At 34.9% G+C, this 13,705-nt stretch overlaps 2 protein-coding genes across 5 annotated transcripts in view; one reads left to right on the forward strand and one right to left on the reverse strand.

Annotated features, from left to right (window-relative positions):
• rk (rickets) overlaps positions 1 to 13,705 on the reverse strand; it is a 667,150-nt gene that overhangs the window by 188,250 nt on the left and 465,195 nt on the right. The window lies entirely within an intron of this gene.
• The window catches only part of bgm (bubblegum), a 49,974-nt gene that overhangs the window by 22,875 nt on the left and 13,394 nt on the right, over positions 1 to 13,705 (forward strand). Inside the window, exon 1 of one of the 3 annotated variants that reach the window (XM_067764087.1) lies at positions 9,652 to 9,809. The exons of 1 other annotated variant lie outside the window; for it this stretch is intronic. The gene's annotated coding sequence lies outside the window, so the exon portion shown is untranslated. Of the gene's footprint in view, positions 1 to 9,651; positions 9,810 to 9,830; positions 10,063 to 13,705 lie in introns of those variants that run through there. One more of the 3 variants, XM_067764089.1, reaches the window with a different exon arrangement.

A 13,705-nucleotide genomic window follows, 5' to 3' on the forward strand; every position in this document is an offset into this window, starting at 1 on the left:
TTTTACAGTCTCAACCCTTATGGCGGCTTATCTAAGTCAACAATTTCCGATCCAATCGGGATGGATATGGTTAAATGGTGTCGCACAGTGCTCAAATTTCAGATATATCTCCAACATAATAGGTTTAATCTTAATAGTATAATCAGAACCTCGTTCAATTCGAATTTTTTAAGTCTTCAAAGAGCTATCTCAAATTTCGACCCTGTGCGACACCTTTTAATCGTCTCCAATTTGGACCTGAAGGAATGCGACTGGAAAAATCGTTAATTTGATATATACGGATAGCCCTAATGTACACATGGCGATGTATGTAAATTGACTTGAAATAAATTAGTTTTCATTTGAAGTTATACAAATTATCACAATAGCTACACCAGGCAGTCAATTCGTCATGGGCTTGTGCAGTGTGACAAAGAGTGTTGCAGCGTTGATAAGAAATAATTTTCAGTGTCAATGTTAAAAATATATATGTAAATACATATGTATATCTTCCATATATATATGTAAGTGGCACTGTGGTACAGAGCAACGAAAATTCTTACAACATAAAACAGAAAAAAATTCGAGGCCGGTTCTTTATTTTGTATCATTTTGGCTATATCTACCTCAATTTAGTACTTTGTTGAAATGTTAATACTTAATTGAATTACGATGAAGATAAACAAAGTTATATTGCTTGAAATAAAGAGTTCTTAGGTCTCGTGCCCTGCGCTTGCCAGGCTAAGACTCCAGCTATTAGGAGTGATACAGCTGTCAGATCTAGAAGCAGGAAATGGCTTAAGTCCTAGGAAGCTTCTAGTATTTGCCAAGAGGACGGAGTTATTTTATAACATAGGTCCTGGTTTTTGATAGGGTTTTTCAGTTTGGTCGTTAAAACAAACTTCTGGTAACACTACGGACTTATTCAGCCTATGTGAGGTCCTCATGGACCGGCCAGTTCAACCTAACCTAACCTAAAGGGTTCTTAAGAGCAAAAAAACAAATATGTCGAAATATTTAGAAACAATAACGTTCGAAATTAACATAACAATTTATGTGATGCTGGTATGAAGCAGGGTAGCAACTGAAGTTCATTTTAATTCAACTTGCACTGTGATTGCTTATTGTCATAGATTACACATCAAAATTGCCCTTAAATATACTATATATATATATATTATGGCGGGTCAAATTTATTGTTGAGAAGGCACATCCAGTTTCTGAATCTATGGGTCATACTGTGTAATATTGTCCATGGGACCATAGGTCTGAAATGAATTTCGAGCCTCTCTAATTTTGTTAGAAAATGTTATATCCCAATCCGAATAGCGGCTCTCACAAATAAAATACATGAAAAAAAATATCAAATTCGGATTCGGATTGGGATATAAAATTTTCTAACAAAATTAGGGAGGCTCGAAATCCATTTCAGACCTATGGTCCCATAGACAATATTATACAGTATGACCCATAGATTCAGAAACTGGATGTGCACCTGAAGTTTTTTTCTCCCATTTTTCCCCATACAATTTGACCCGCCCTAGTATATATATCTATATGAATAGCCTACAAAATACGCAATCAGTTATTATTTTAGTACTCCGAACAAAAATTCAGAAGAGCATTAAGCTTTTGTTGGACAATCATATTTCGACATTTTTAAAATCAAATTGTTTTAAAAAAAGATTTAACCAGCATTTTTTTAAAATTAGATTAAAATAATACCGAGTAAGCCCTATCAACCTATACTATCTATAGTCAGAGAGTAATGAGTTTTCAAAAAAAATTTTCATGAAGCCTCACGGCAACAACTGAAATCATAATCTAAGAATTTTCCTCAGCTAAAAATAAAATAATTCAATGCTTTTATCTTCTACGTTCAAGTTTCTTTGGCATCTTAGTTCTTGAAAAATCTTTAATCTTACACACGGAGAAACACTATTGTACAATTAACTTAAAATCACGTATACCACAACTAAATTAACCTACTAAGTTTTTCATCATCTTAATAAATAATAAATAAATTAGTTAATAAATTGCCTAAGCTTTGTTTCCATTGTCGAGCATAAATTGTGTAAGTACTTTGGTAGGATGTACAAGTTTCTTGCGCCCCATACAAAATTCTTTAACAAAGTCAACTTTGTTCGATTTACAATTTTTTTTTCTCTGTGTGTATTTATGTTATTATTATGTTTATTATTTTTTTCTGTTGTGTTTTGGAAAATTGTACCACTGTGCATGGAAAATACTTACTACTTAAAGAATTGAACGTTGTTTCAGAACTTTTTAGATAAATCAAATAAGAAATTCCTAAATATGCACGATAACTTAAAATTGATCAATTCGAAGGGCAAAGTACAACTCAAATATCTTATCGCCAAATGTTTCTTGAACCCTTCGAATATTGTAGATAAAGTTCTCCTCAGATGTTTGTCCCATTGTAGAGGGCTGATACGCCGAACTAGGCGGAAAAATACTAGTTTACAAGTAGTTAGCTGAGTAAAATCAAGTTAGTCCGAAAAAGACAAAATGGTAATACAAAAAAAAAAAAACTCAATGGTTTGGCTAATCCTGTATTTGAAAGTATCTAACACCAAAAAAAAATTTCCTAAAAAGGAAATTAAGTATTAACAAGTAAAGGCGTGTATTATATACTCAGCGTGAGCTTCAATTATACATTTCATTTCAGCTAAATTAGTTTTCTACAAACCACGTGGCACCGCCCGTTAAAAAAAAATGGCTCCCCATTTCCCCTTACAATAAAATTTGATAAGTGAAATGTCATTGATTCAAAACTATTTTTTGCTAAGTTATAGCTTATTATTCTAGTCTACGACCCTTTTAAACTAGTTTTCTCTCTAAGTTGCCGTGGTCTTTAACCGATCCCGTCCATTTTTACTAGAAATATTTTCTGCTATAAGGAAAATATGTGTACCCAATTTTATTACCATCCGTTAATTTTTCTTCGATTTATGGCTCCCGAAACATAGAAAATTGCTTAGTCATAAAAGGGGTGGTGCCACGCCCATTTTTTTAAATTTGAAGTTTTTCCTGTTTGTTGTTATAAATCCACTTGGAAAATGAAATACCATTTATACAAAGCTCTTTGCCAAATTTTGTTACGAGAAGTTTAACGATTTTTGATATATGATTAATAACATGTGTAAAATTGATTTTATCACAAGTGGGAGGTGCCACGCCCATTTAAATTTTTTTTTTCAAATTTTGATCAAGAGTCTCAATATCAGTCCACACGTCAAAAATGTTATATATATAAAAAGTGGACGTGGTTATCATCCGATTTCGCTCATTTTCAATACCAATCTCTTCTGGGTCCAGATAAGGTCGTGAGCCAAATTTGGTGAAGATATCTCAATATTTACCCAAGTTATTGTGTTAACGGACGGACGGACATGGCTCAATGCAATTTGTTTTCGATACTGATGATTTTGATATATGGAAGTATATATCTATCTCGATTCCTTTATACCTATACAATCAACCGTTATCCAATCAAAGTTAATATACCCTGTGTGTAAAGCACGCTGAGTATAAAAAAATAAATAAAGCATTCTTTGAAAAAATTGCAGAATAATTTTTCCTCAAATTAATAAAAAGTTGTATATAATATGGAATTTGAAATTCTTACTCATTAAATACAAATTTTCCTCATACTAAAGACATTTTTTTAGAAAATGTTTTCCTCATTTTAGCCAAGGGTTTTTTTCTGAGCACACTAAATCTTTCGATTTTACGTTTCCTGATTTCGTGGACAAAGTCTCAAATCCCATGACCTCTCCAATGTAGACTGATTACTAATTTATTTTTACTTCAAATTTCGACTATTTTGAAACTGGTATATTACTACGGGCCATCTAAAGACTGGCATATTATAGGGTATCCCACGAGAAACCAAAGTTGGAATGGTATTCATAAACGGTTGCCACTTTTGGTTCATTTCGACCAAAAATGATCCTTTCCAACCCCATTTGGTACTCTGGTCCCTTTTTCCAACTTTGGCCCTCTTTAGGCTGTAATCAATATTTCTTGTTTTTACTGAGGAAAAAATGTGCAACACTGCCCACAAAGTTGTCCACACCTTCATTAACCCTTATATAATTTCTAATTTACCTCAATGGATTTATTACAAAACAAGTAAGGAAAGCTAAGTTCGGGTGTAACCGAACATTACATACTCATCTGAGAGCTTTGGAGACAAAATAAGGGAAAATCACCATGTAGGAAAATGAACATAGGGTAATCCTGGAATGTGTATGACATGAGTATCACATTAAAGGTATTAATGATGGTTTTAAAAGGGAGTGGCCCTTGCAGTTGTATATGTGAAGGCGTTTTCAAGATATGGACCAAAATGTCGACCAGGGTTATCCAGAACATCATCTGTCGGGTACCGATAATTTATTTATATATGTAATACCACGAACAGTATTCCTGCCAAGATTCCAAGGTCTTTTGATTTCGCCCTGCAGAGCTTTTTTATTTTCTTTTACTTAATATGGTAGGTGGCACACCCATTTTACAAAGTTTTTCTAAAGTTATATTTTACGTCAATAAACCAATCCAATTACCATGTTTCATCCCTTTTTTCATATATGGTATAGAATTATGGCATTTTTCGTAATTTTCGATATCGAAAAAGTGGGCATGGTCATAGTCGGATTTCGGCCATTTTTTATACCAAGATAAAGTGAGTTCAGATAAGTACGTGAACTAAGTTTAGTAAAGATATATCGATTTTTGGTCAAGTTATCGTGTTAACGGCCGAGCGGAAGGACAGACGGTCGACTGTGTATAAAACCTGGGCGTGGCTTCAACCTATTTCGCCCATTTTCACAGAAAACAGTATCATAGAATCCATGCCCCTACCAAATTTCACAAGGATTGGTAAATTTTTGTTCGACTTATGGCATCAAAAGTATTCTAGACAAATTAAATGAAAAAGGGCGGAGCCTCGCCCATTTTAAAATTTTCTTTTATTTTTGTATTTTGTTGCACTGTACCATTACTGGAGTTGAATGTTGACATAATTTACTTATCCTTCAGCTCAAAAATTTTAAAATATATTAATTAAAAAAAAATTTTTTTTTTAAACCGTCATCCGATTGTGCTAATTTTTATTTAGCACACATATATTAATAGTAGTAACGTTCCTGCCAAGTTGCATCATGATATCTTCAACGAATGCCAAATTACGACTCGCAAAACTTTTAAATTATCTTCTTTTAAAAGTGGGCAGTGCCACGACCATTGTCCAACATTTTTTTTAGTTTTCTATTTTGCGTCATAAGGTCAATCCACGTACCAAGTTTCATCGCTTTATCCGTCTTTGGTAATGAATTATCGCACTTTTTCGGTTTTTCGAAATTTTCGATAACGAAAAAGTGGGCGTGGTTGTAGTCCGATTTCGTTCATTTTAAATAGCAATCTGAGATGGGTGGCCAGGAACCTAAATACCAAATTTCATTAAGATATGTACTTCAAAATTTACTCAAGTTATCGTGTTAACGGACAGGCGGACGGACGGACGGGCATGGCTAAATAAATTTCTTTTTTCGCCCAGATCATTTTGATATATAGAAGTCTATATCTATCTCGATTAGTTTATGCCATTACGGATTACCGTTATGCGAACAAAATTAATATACTCTGCGAGCTCTGCTCAGCTGATATAAAAATTGATGTCAACAAAATGTAGCAGAATAATGGCACTTCCCTAGCAGATAGTTTAGAAAAGTGCTGGATCTTGAAGCAAACCAATTTTCGTTAATTGTTGGTGAAACAAGCGGTCAATCAAAAAATCTTGTTTTGGTGGCTATTTCGATCGTTGATCAAAAAGTTTTCGTGATAAACTTTTGTCACTGTTTGAGCTTAAAAAAAGTTGTTGCAAATGCACGTACATTTCAAAGTAATTTGACGGAGTTGTCCACTTTTTTTTTCTCGGACGTTGTGGCAGCGCACTGCTCTCAAGTGGCCCGATGAAACCACTTATGAAGACAATCTTGTATTGAAAACTAAATAAATTAATGAGACTAATTTGTTTTATATTAAGTGCACTTGCCACTGTTTTATGTTCAAATTATGCGATGTGCTTTGATAGGTAATGAAATTTTTAAAATTTTTCTCACACAGCACAAAACAAATTGATGAGTTTTAGGAATTCCAAGGCTATTATGTTCTTCACACAGCGATGCGGCCATATTTTCTATTTTTGTGTCTGGAAGTTAATAGCATTTCTGCTATACAACCGTCAAATTCTATATCAGTTACAGAATTAAAAGTTTCTATATATTTCCACCCTGTGCTAAAGAGTTCAATCAGAAAAATTTTGTCTGCTGATATTATTCCATCAATATGAGTAATTTTAGGTGCAATGATATAATCAATATATTGGATATTTAAAAAATGTTAGTGTACATAATTCAGAATACTAAGTATCTTAACACAAGGTATATATTTATTGGAAGTAAGGTAGGAATATTTTTGGAAAGCGATAACTCTACAAATGTCCAACGTAGATCTGATATAAACGCTTTGAGCCAAATTATTCCCGTTGGAGAGCAGAACGCCAGAAACTTTAATAATAACATTGTTAATAATAACTAATTTCTCTTACCTTGTCAAATGGAAATTCGACCATTACTACACAGTTCAAACTTTTAAGACTTTTCAATAGTAAATCTGAGGACTGTGGTTAGATTCAATTAATGTGATTTTTGAAATGTACATTTTCTCTAACACAAATTATATGGAAATAATGTACATTTCAAAACCCGCACTTACTGAATCTAGGCCATAGATGGGAAAATTGAAACGTGAGGGTGCACTGGTAAACGGAAGAGTAAAGAACTAAATTTAAAAAAAGTGGAGCACCCAGCTATTGGAAACAATTTTTTTTTTTAACTTTTTATCTGATAATAAAATTGATACAACCGAGCCCTGGAGAAATTTAGTTTAAAAATAAGATTTTTATGTAAATAAAACAGAACTTGTTTGGCTTGAGGCACGGGTTTGCTCTAAGGTCTTTCGTTAAAACAATTATTTATATAAGTCTTTTCATTAGAATGAAAGTGTGTGTGACTTTGTACTTTACCACAACCTGAAATCAAAGATTTTACAAAGAATTCGACACTTTCGTGAACTACAAAAATTTGGTCGATTTCTTCGAGATTTGGTCCTTTTTTTCGATGAATTTTGGTCCCAAATGAAAACATTGTGTGGCAACCGTGTAGGTATTCATACTGCTTCTGAGAGAGTTTACTGCTACATTGTTGGTTTGACTGCGTGGCTTCGACGACTTTTCTTGCAGCGTAACTAATCCAACAACAAATGCATTATTGCGTGAGCATGAAGAGAAATAAAAAACAGGCAACGTGGTGATAAGAAATCCCAATATACACATATGTACAGACACACAAGTGCAGAAGAAGATAGGTACAATCAAGCTGGTAAAAGAGAAATACTGCCAGAAATTGATTGAGCTATAAAGAGTAAGCGATCCGGTATACCGAGAGAAACGATCTGGACAACCCAGTAGCGAACAACTGAATGCAGTCTGTGCACGAATGAGTTTTTATGTGTATGTATGTATGTATATCGCGCAGAATTGCATTTACCAGTTTTTCCCTTGGACATCCACTAAACTGTGTCGAAGATAAAGGACATCGGTATTTCAAATTTCGATACCGGGATTGTTCCAAAATTTAACCAGTATAGATTTTTTTCTATATTTTTTGACAAACTTTGCAATACATTTTTATCTACATATGCAGATATACTACAAAAGCGCAAGTTATAGTACCTAGTTCATATGTTTATTTTGCATTTGAAAACAGAAAAACAAACAAATGTATGTATATAAATAACGTTTGCAAACACACATCTTCAGCATGAAACATACTTTTTGTACCAGCGGTTTAACATTTAGACGATTATTCCGAATAACAAAAAAAAAAAAAAGATTTTTTAAAAACTCGCAAATAATTTTCAAAAAAGTGGATATTTTCGGGTGGAATTACATTTAAAACAAACTCGGAAAGTGACACGACCGCAAATGTACCTAAAACTTGTTATTTGTACTTTTAGGTTTGAATATATCAAAAACTAGAAGTATCGGGGAATGGATTTGCAACTCTTTGTTTCGAGAGAGCGCTGTCAAAATGCACATTTTTTTATAACATTTGTCAATCATGCCACTCCAAATAAAAATGAGTAGATCTGAATATGGGGATTTTTGACATACATTTCGGCGATTATAGTTTCAATCATTTAATAAAGTGATAGTCGTAAAATACTAATTTCTTTAAACTTATCTTACAATAATACGACTAGTTAGAGGCAAATATAAGTAAAATTTACATTTTGATTAAATTAATTAGTCAAATATTGTAACGTATTTAACTCACAGTGAAAACCATATATTCATTTTAAATTTCAGTAAATCGGACCTATGATATAATAGTTAACATCATTTAATGGATAGGGCTCATCCTACATGACTGACGTTCCAGGTTCTGTGATCGAAATGGACTGCTTGCATCGGGACTTCATAATTACCAAACCTGTTTTTAGTGATAACTTTTGAATGGGAAATAATATTTACCCTCCGCCTTAGAACTAATAATATTTAAACTAAAACAAGTATTTTTATCCTTTTTCCCATAATTTTTGAACGCATTTCTACAGGTGTAGGTCAAACTAACGTTTACCGAAGTTTTTGGCCCGTTTTTCATTTTAGCTGGCACATTTTTTTGTTCTGGCACCCGCTTCAGCTGGCGCGAGGGATTTATCTGTGATTGTTGCCAGCTCAAACTTGAGATAAATCCCTCGTAAGAGCGCAAAAAATGAGAGAATTTCGTATCAAGTCATCTTTGCCTTGAAGATTTTCTAGTTACAAAATTTATTTGGAATAAGGTGTTCTCTCTATTTTAGACCCGAATATCTCAAAAATCTTAACCAATATTAACTTAAATACTATTCTCAACGACCCCGGGATTAATGTCACTGGTTTTTAGGGAATTTGAAAACACCGGGGTGCCGGGATTCCGTGATCGTATTCCCTAATAGGGACCAAATCAGTCTAATACTCACCTCATAATTTAGCATGTAATGACTACATGAACGATTGACGAAATATAACGGACATTTCAAGTTTTTTGTTCAAAATTTAATAAAAATGTAGGTACTAAGATTTTGTCAAATTGCTTATCACAGAGAATTTCATCATTTCAAAAGCCGGCATATAATTGTCTGTTTTCTGTGTATATATAATGCCTTAGCTAAGCTAAGTTTTGGCCGACTCATTCAAGTATACCGGATACAAAATACTAAATTTGTAACCAATTCCACAATATGCATGTACACCGCTGGGAAATTGAGTATGCGAGAAATTGGTATTTGGAGATCGTTTCTTGCCTTTCCCATGCATGATCGGGGGTCTCTATACATATTTTCTTATTTGACGTTCGCATATACATACTTATGAGTGTAAGTCTGTTCGTAGTTGTTTTTATGGGGTGATCGTGCCGGCAATGTTAATATTTTCTGTACGATCTCGAAAATTGACGTAGCCATGGGTACATGCATACATACAAACATACATATGCACAATACTCTCCCCATTTGCCGTTAGCAATCATTTGGAGTTTTGTTAGGTTTCCGGCCAGTGGACAGTTAGCGGTATCAGTCTAATTTTGGGACTTGTAAGAGAGAGTTTGTTCATTATCGCGTGTGCGCAGAAGACTGTACTCTGACTAAATTTTGTGTTTTTTTTTCTGGCATTTATTAACAACATTTTAAATAATTGTTGCTGTGTAAGTTGGATTTTATTGCTGGCTATTTCATTTTTATTGGTATGCGATAGAATTATTATAAAAAAATAGTTAAAAAGTGTCAACAATTTCAAGAACCTGTTTGATCGATATACGAAAGTGAAAAGAACGATCAAAATTTCTATACAGAAACATAATAAATGTCAAATAGTCAATAAGTCAGTTTTAAGAATTTTGGTGAAAAGCAACTAAAAACTCTTTTTAATATATCAGCGTTAACGTAGTAAACCACAAGGTCAGTAACCTACTCAGGTACTTGCATATGAACATAAATATTGTACATACAGACAAACATAAGTATATACTTACATACGTACATGTTTAGTGCAATGCAATAAAAGCTTTCACTTTGGTAAAAGAAAAATGCATGATTTCTATGAAAATATTACTCAAGTGCGATTAAGCATATGAACGAATGAACGTATGTAGATATGTAGATTGCAACTTTCAAGTTTTATAAAATTTTTCTAAGATAAGAATAAAAAAGGTCGCAATCATAGAGACATTTTACATATATATGTATATATGTAGGTATCTTTAATTTGTTTACATATTGATTTGGCTTACTCAGCATATTTTGGCCATTAACATAAGCAATCAGGTAAACGTAGAATATTGTCCGCTTTGCTCTCTTTTGGGGGTTTCTTTCGTATATTTGTTCCTACGTCAAAAGTATGAAGCACGTGTTTTTGAGATTTTGTCAACAATTTTTTTTATCAAATGTTTGTTAACCCTTGGCTGCAACACTGCAATTTTGTCTTTATTGGACATATCTTTTTCATCTTAAATGCTTGGTTGCTGTGTGTACGCGATCGATAACAAAATAGACTTCGAGATTTGAAAATGATAATCCCCGCATATTATAGGATTCTTCAAAATCTGCTGCGCATGATTTTGGTTCAAAAATTAATATGTGACATACACACTTGAGTAGTTTAACAAAAAAAAAAAAAAATGTATTTTAGTTCAATGTTTTAAAAAGAATTAAAAACAAATATTAAAAAAAAAAATGAGTTTCGTTTCAAGAAAAAATAATTCATTTGTGCTGTACACCTTAGTACATGTGTTATATATGTATGTATGTACATATAAAGTTTAAGCCAACTCGAAATACTTTGTTATTCTAAAAAATATCGAAAAATATTATTGCATCTAAAGTATAATCTGAAAGGCTAGATCTAAACTTGTAACACAGGCTTGTAACCCATGACACTGCAAAAATTCCCTTCTAGGTTCATAAAAAAAAAAAAAAACTTGTAATTTATTAATACAGGATTTACTGCAATTAAAATTGGAAATTACAAAAATAAAAACCACGGACAACTCTCATCAACTAAAGTTTTTTTTTTAAATTATATTATGAGATCCGAGAAAATCCCGGAATTTTAAAGGATTTCCGAATGTAATACTAGCTCAGGAGTCCCGAAAGTCGCGATCGCGTCTCCCGGGGCTCGATGCCTTAGTAGGTACTCAGGTCATCATCACTATTTATTGGCGCTTAACCGTCCACGCGATTTTGGCTGTTTTGCTACAAGCCACGTCAACTATAATTCACTTGCTTCTCACAACTCAGTAGAGGTCTCCTTCTTTACCCGCGTCTAAACTGGGGTGTCGACTGAAATATTTCTCCGGCGGAGCGTCTTTGTGGTAGCGACTTGTAGAGCGTGATTTTCATTCGTCGAGAAAGGACTACTTTTCATTTGCCTCCACAGTCCAAAGTTGCACTTATTGGCAAGAGTTATTCTCCGTTTGTACCGGAGTACCCAGGGAGTTGTTGAATCTACTTTACTCTTTCCTCTTCTTGTTAATGTTGAAAGATTGATCCTTGAAAAATTCAACGGCCATCGCTTTGAACAGTCCAGTATTAAATTCCTTGAGTAGGATCGTCTTTTCGGTTATACATTGGTGAAAGTTCAAAAATAACTGTTCAAATATCAAGTTTAATGTATCTGTCGAATAAAACCGCGGTAAGCCAAATATATCAGCGCAAGTCTGGTCACTATATAATCATCGCATCCGCTAATATTGATCTTAAGACGGCCGTGTAAGCCCAGATCACAAGCAAAGGTCTTGAATGAGCAATGGCAAGTAAAATAAAATTTGATACTAGAAAACGCTGTTATTTTACACACAAAACTTCCTAATCTGCAATTAAAATATTTAATTGCCACCAAAGTAAGCGAAAGTCATGAGCTTTTCCCAAAAGATAGTGGAGAATGATATGGATTGCGCAGTGCTTTACCCTTTATGATTAAGACACGCTCCGCTACCAAAGGTTACTGATACTAGTCAGAGAGAAATGAAATGATTTAGATAATTTCCATTGACTCAACCTTTGTGGGAGCTCCTCTTTTAAACAAATATTTGTTTTAAATAATCCAACATTGTGGATCTCCAATTTAATAGAACAGTCATAATTGGCAGTATTTACAAAATGTCTCCTGCTTAAGCAACGACTTTTCTGTTTCTTATAAGAGGTTATCAAACTTTATAATTTCGATTTAATAACATACCAACTTACGCAGATGACCCATGAACCGACAAAAAACTAAATCAAGCACATTACCCCAAACGAAATTGTCTACATTTGTACTTTGTTGCCAATTAATTAATAGCTACAGTATAAAATTCTTCTTTCTTATCAAAATTTTACTAAGAAAAAAGAAGAGCATAATTAAAAATTGTTTATTAAGTAATTAAAAAAACAGATTTGGGTGAGCAAATGCTTTAATAATTAAAGTTGAATTGTACGGGGCGATCAAAAATCTCATGCATGAGGGGTGACGCCGCCACTCTAGGGGTAAGTGAGGGGTGACTACGCCTAGGTTGTGGAAGGCCAGGACGCAATTGCTGTTGTGGCCTTGGGACTGGGCGCCCTTGGGCAAGCATTGGGGTACCCGGATGATTTGGGTTTGCGACCTGGCAACATGGCGCGATGAAACCCGTCGAGGGGTTGCCGTCGCGGAGACCAGAACATCTAGGAAAGTGGCACCACCCAAGGCAGGAGCTGCATTGAGCGGATGTCGCAAACCTATATATTCTGTGCTGGCAGACGGTGCAAACGGAGGCAGGGACTAAGAGTCTGTTTCCCTGACCTGCACGATTGCTGCCAGAAAAGAGGGGAGGAGAAGAAGACGGGGGCAGGGGCTGATGCTCAGCATTGCTACCAGCTCTACTACGAAGGTAGTAGTTATGAGTGGTATCAGCTGTTTGAGTTGTTGGCGCCGTGGGGCGCGAGCAGCAGCGGGTACTTGTTGTGGCTTGCTGAGCAGCGAAGCTGCTGGAAGGTAGTGGGGATACGCTTAGGCGTAGACTACGGGACGCCCTTGGGCGTGAGAAGCAAGGAGCCACAAAAGATTTATAAAAGTTACGTGGACGTCGGGTTTTGGGATCAAGCACAGAACAACCTGTCCGATGCAACCATCCCTTGCACGAGACACACTGAACAGAGTATGACCGTCCTAAAAAGATTCTTTAAATCTCTCCAGTTTTTTCGCCTCGCGAAACCTGTCATTGTCACCGACTAAATCTTCCGCGACCTTATTTACAACATGGACGCCCCAAATGTCGACCATATTGAACATCCACGTCGATGGCACTACGCTACCGACTGTCCTACACCCCAAAATCTTGGGTGTGACGTTTGATCAGGATCTACATTTTGGTGCGCACGCAACCGCAATTGTTCCAAGAATTCAGAGCCGTAATAAAATCCTCAAATCCCTTGCTGGCAGTACCTGGGGAAAAGATAAAGAAACGCTCTTGACCACATACAAAGCAATTAGCCAGCCGATTACGTGCTACGCGTCACCCATATGGTCGCCAAGCCTAAAAACCACCCACTGGAAGAAACTACAGGCCTGCCAAAATACTGCTCT

Source organism: Eurosta solidaginis, chromosome 2 (genome assembly GCF_040869045.1).
Source record: "Eurosta solidaginis isolate ZX-2024a chromosome 2, ASM4086904v1, whole genome shotgun sequence".
NCBI lineage: Eukaryota > Metazoa > Arthropoda > Insecta > Diptera > Tephritidae > Eurosta > Eurosta solidaginis.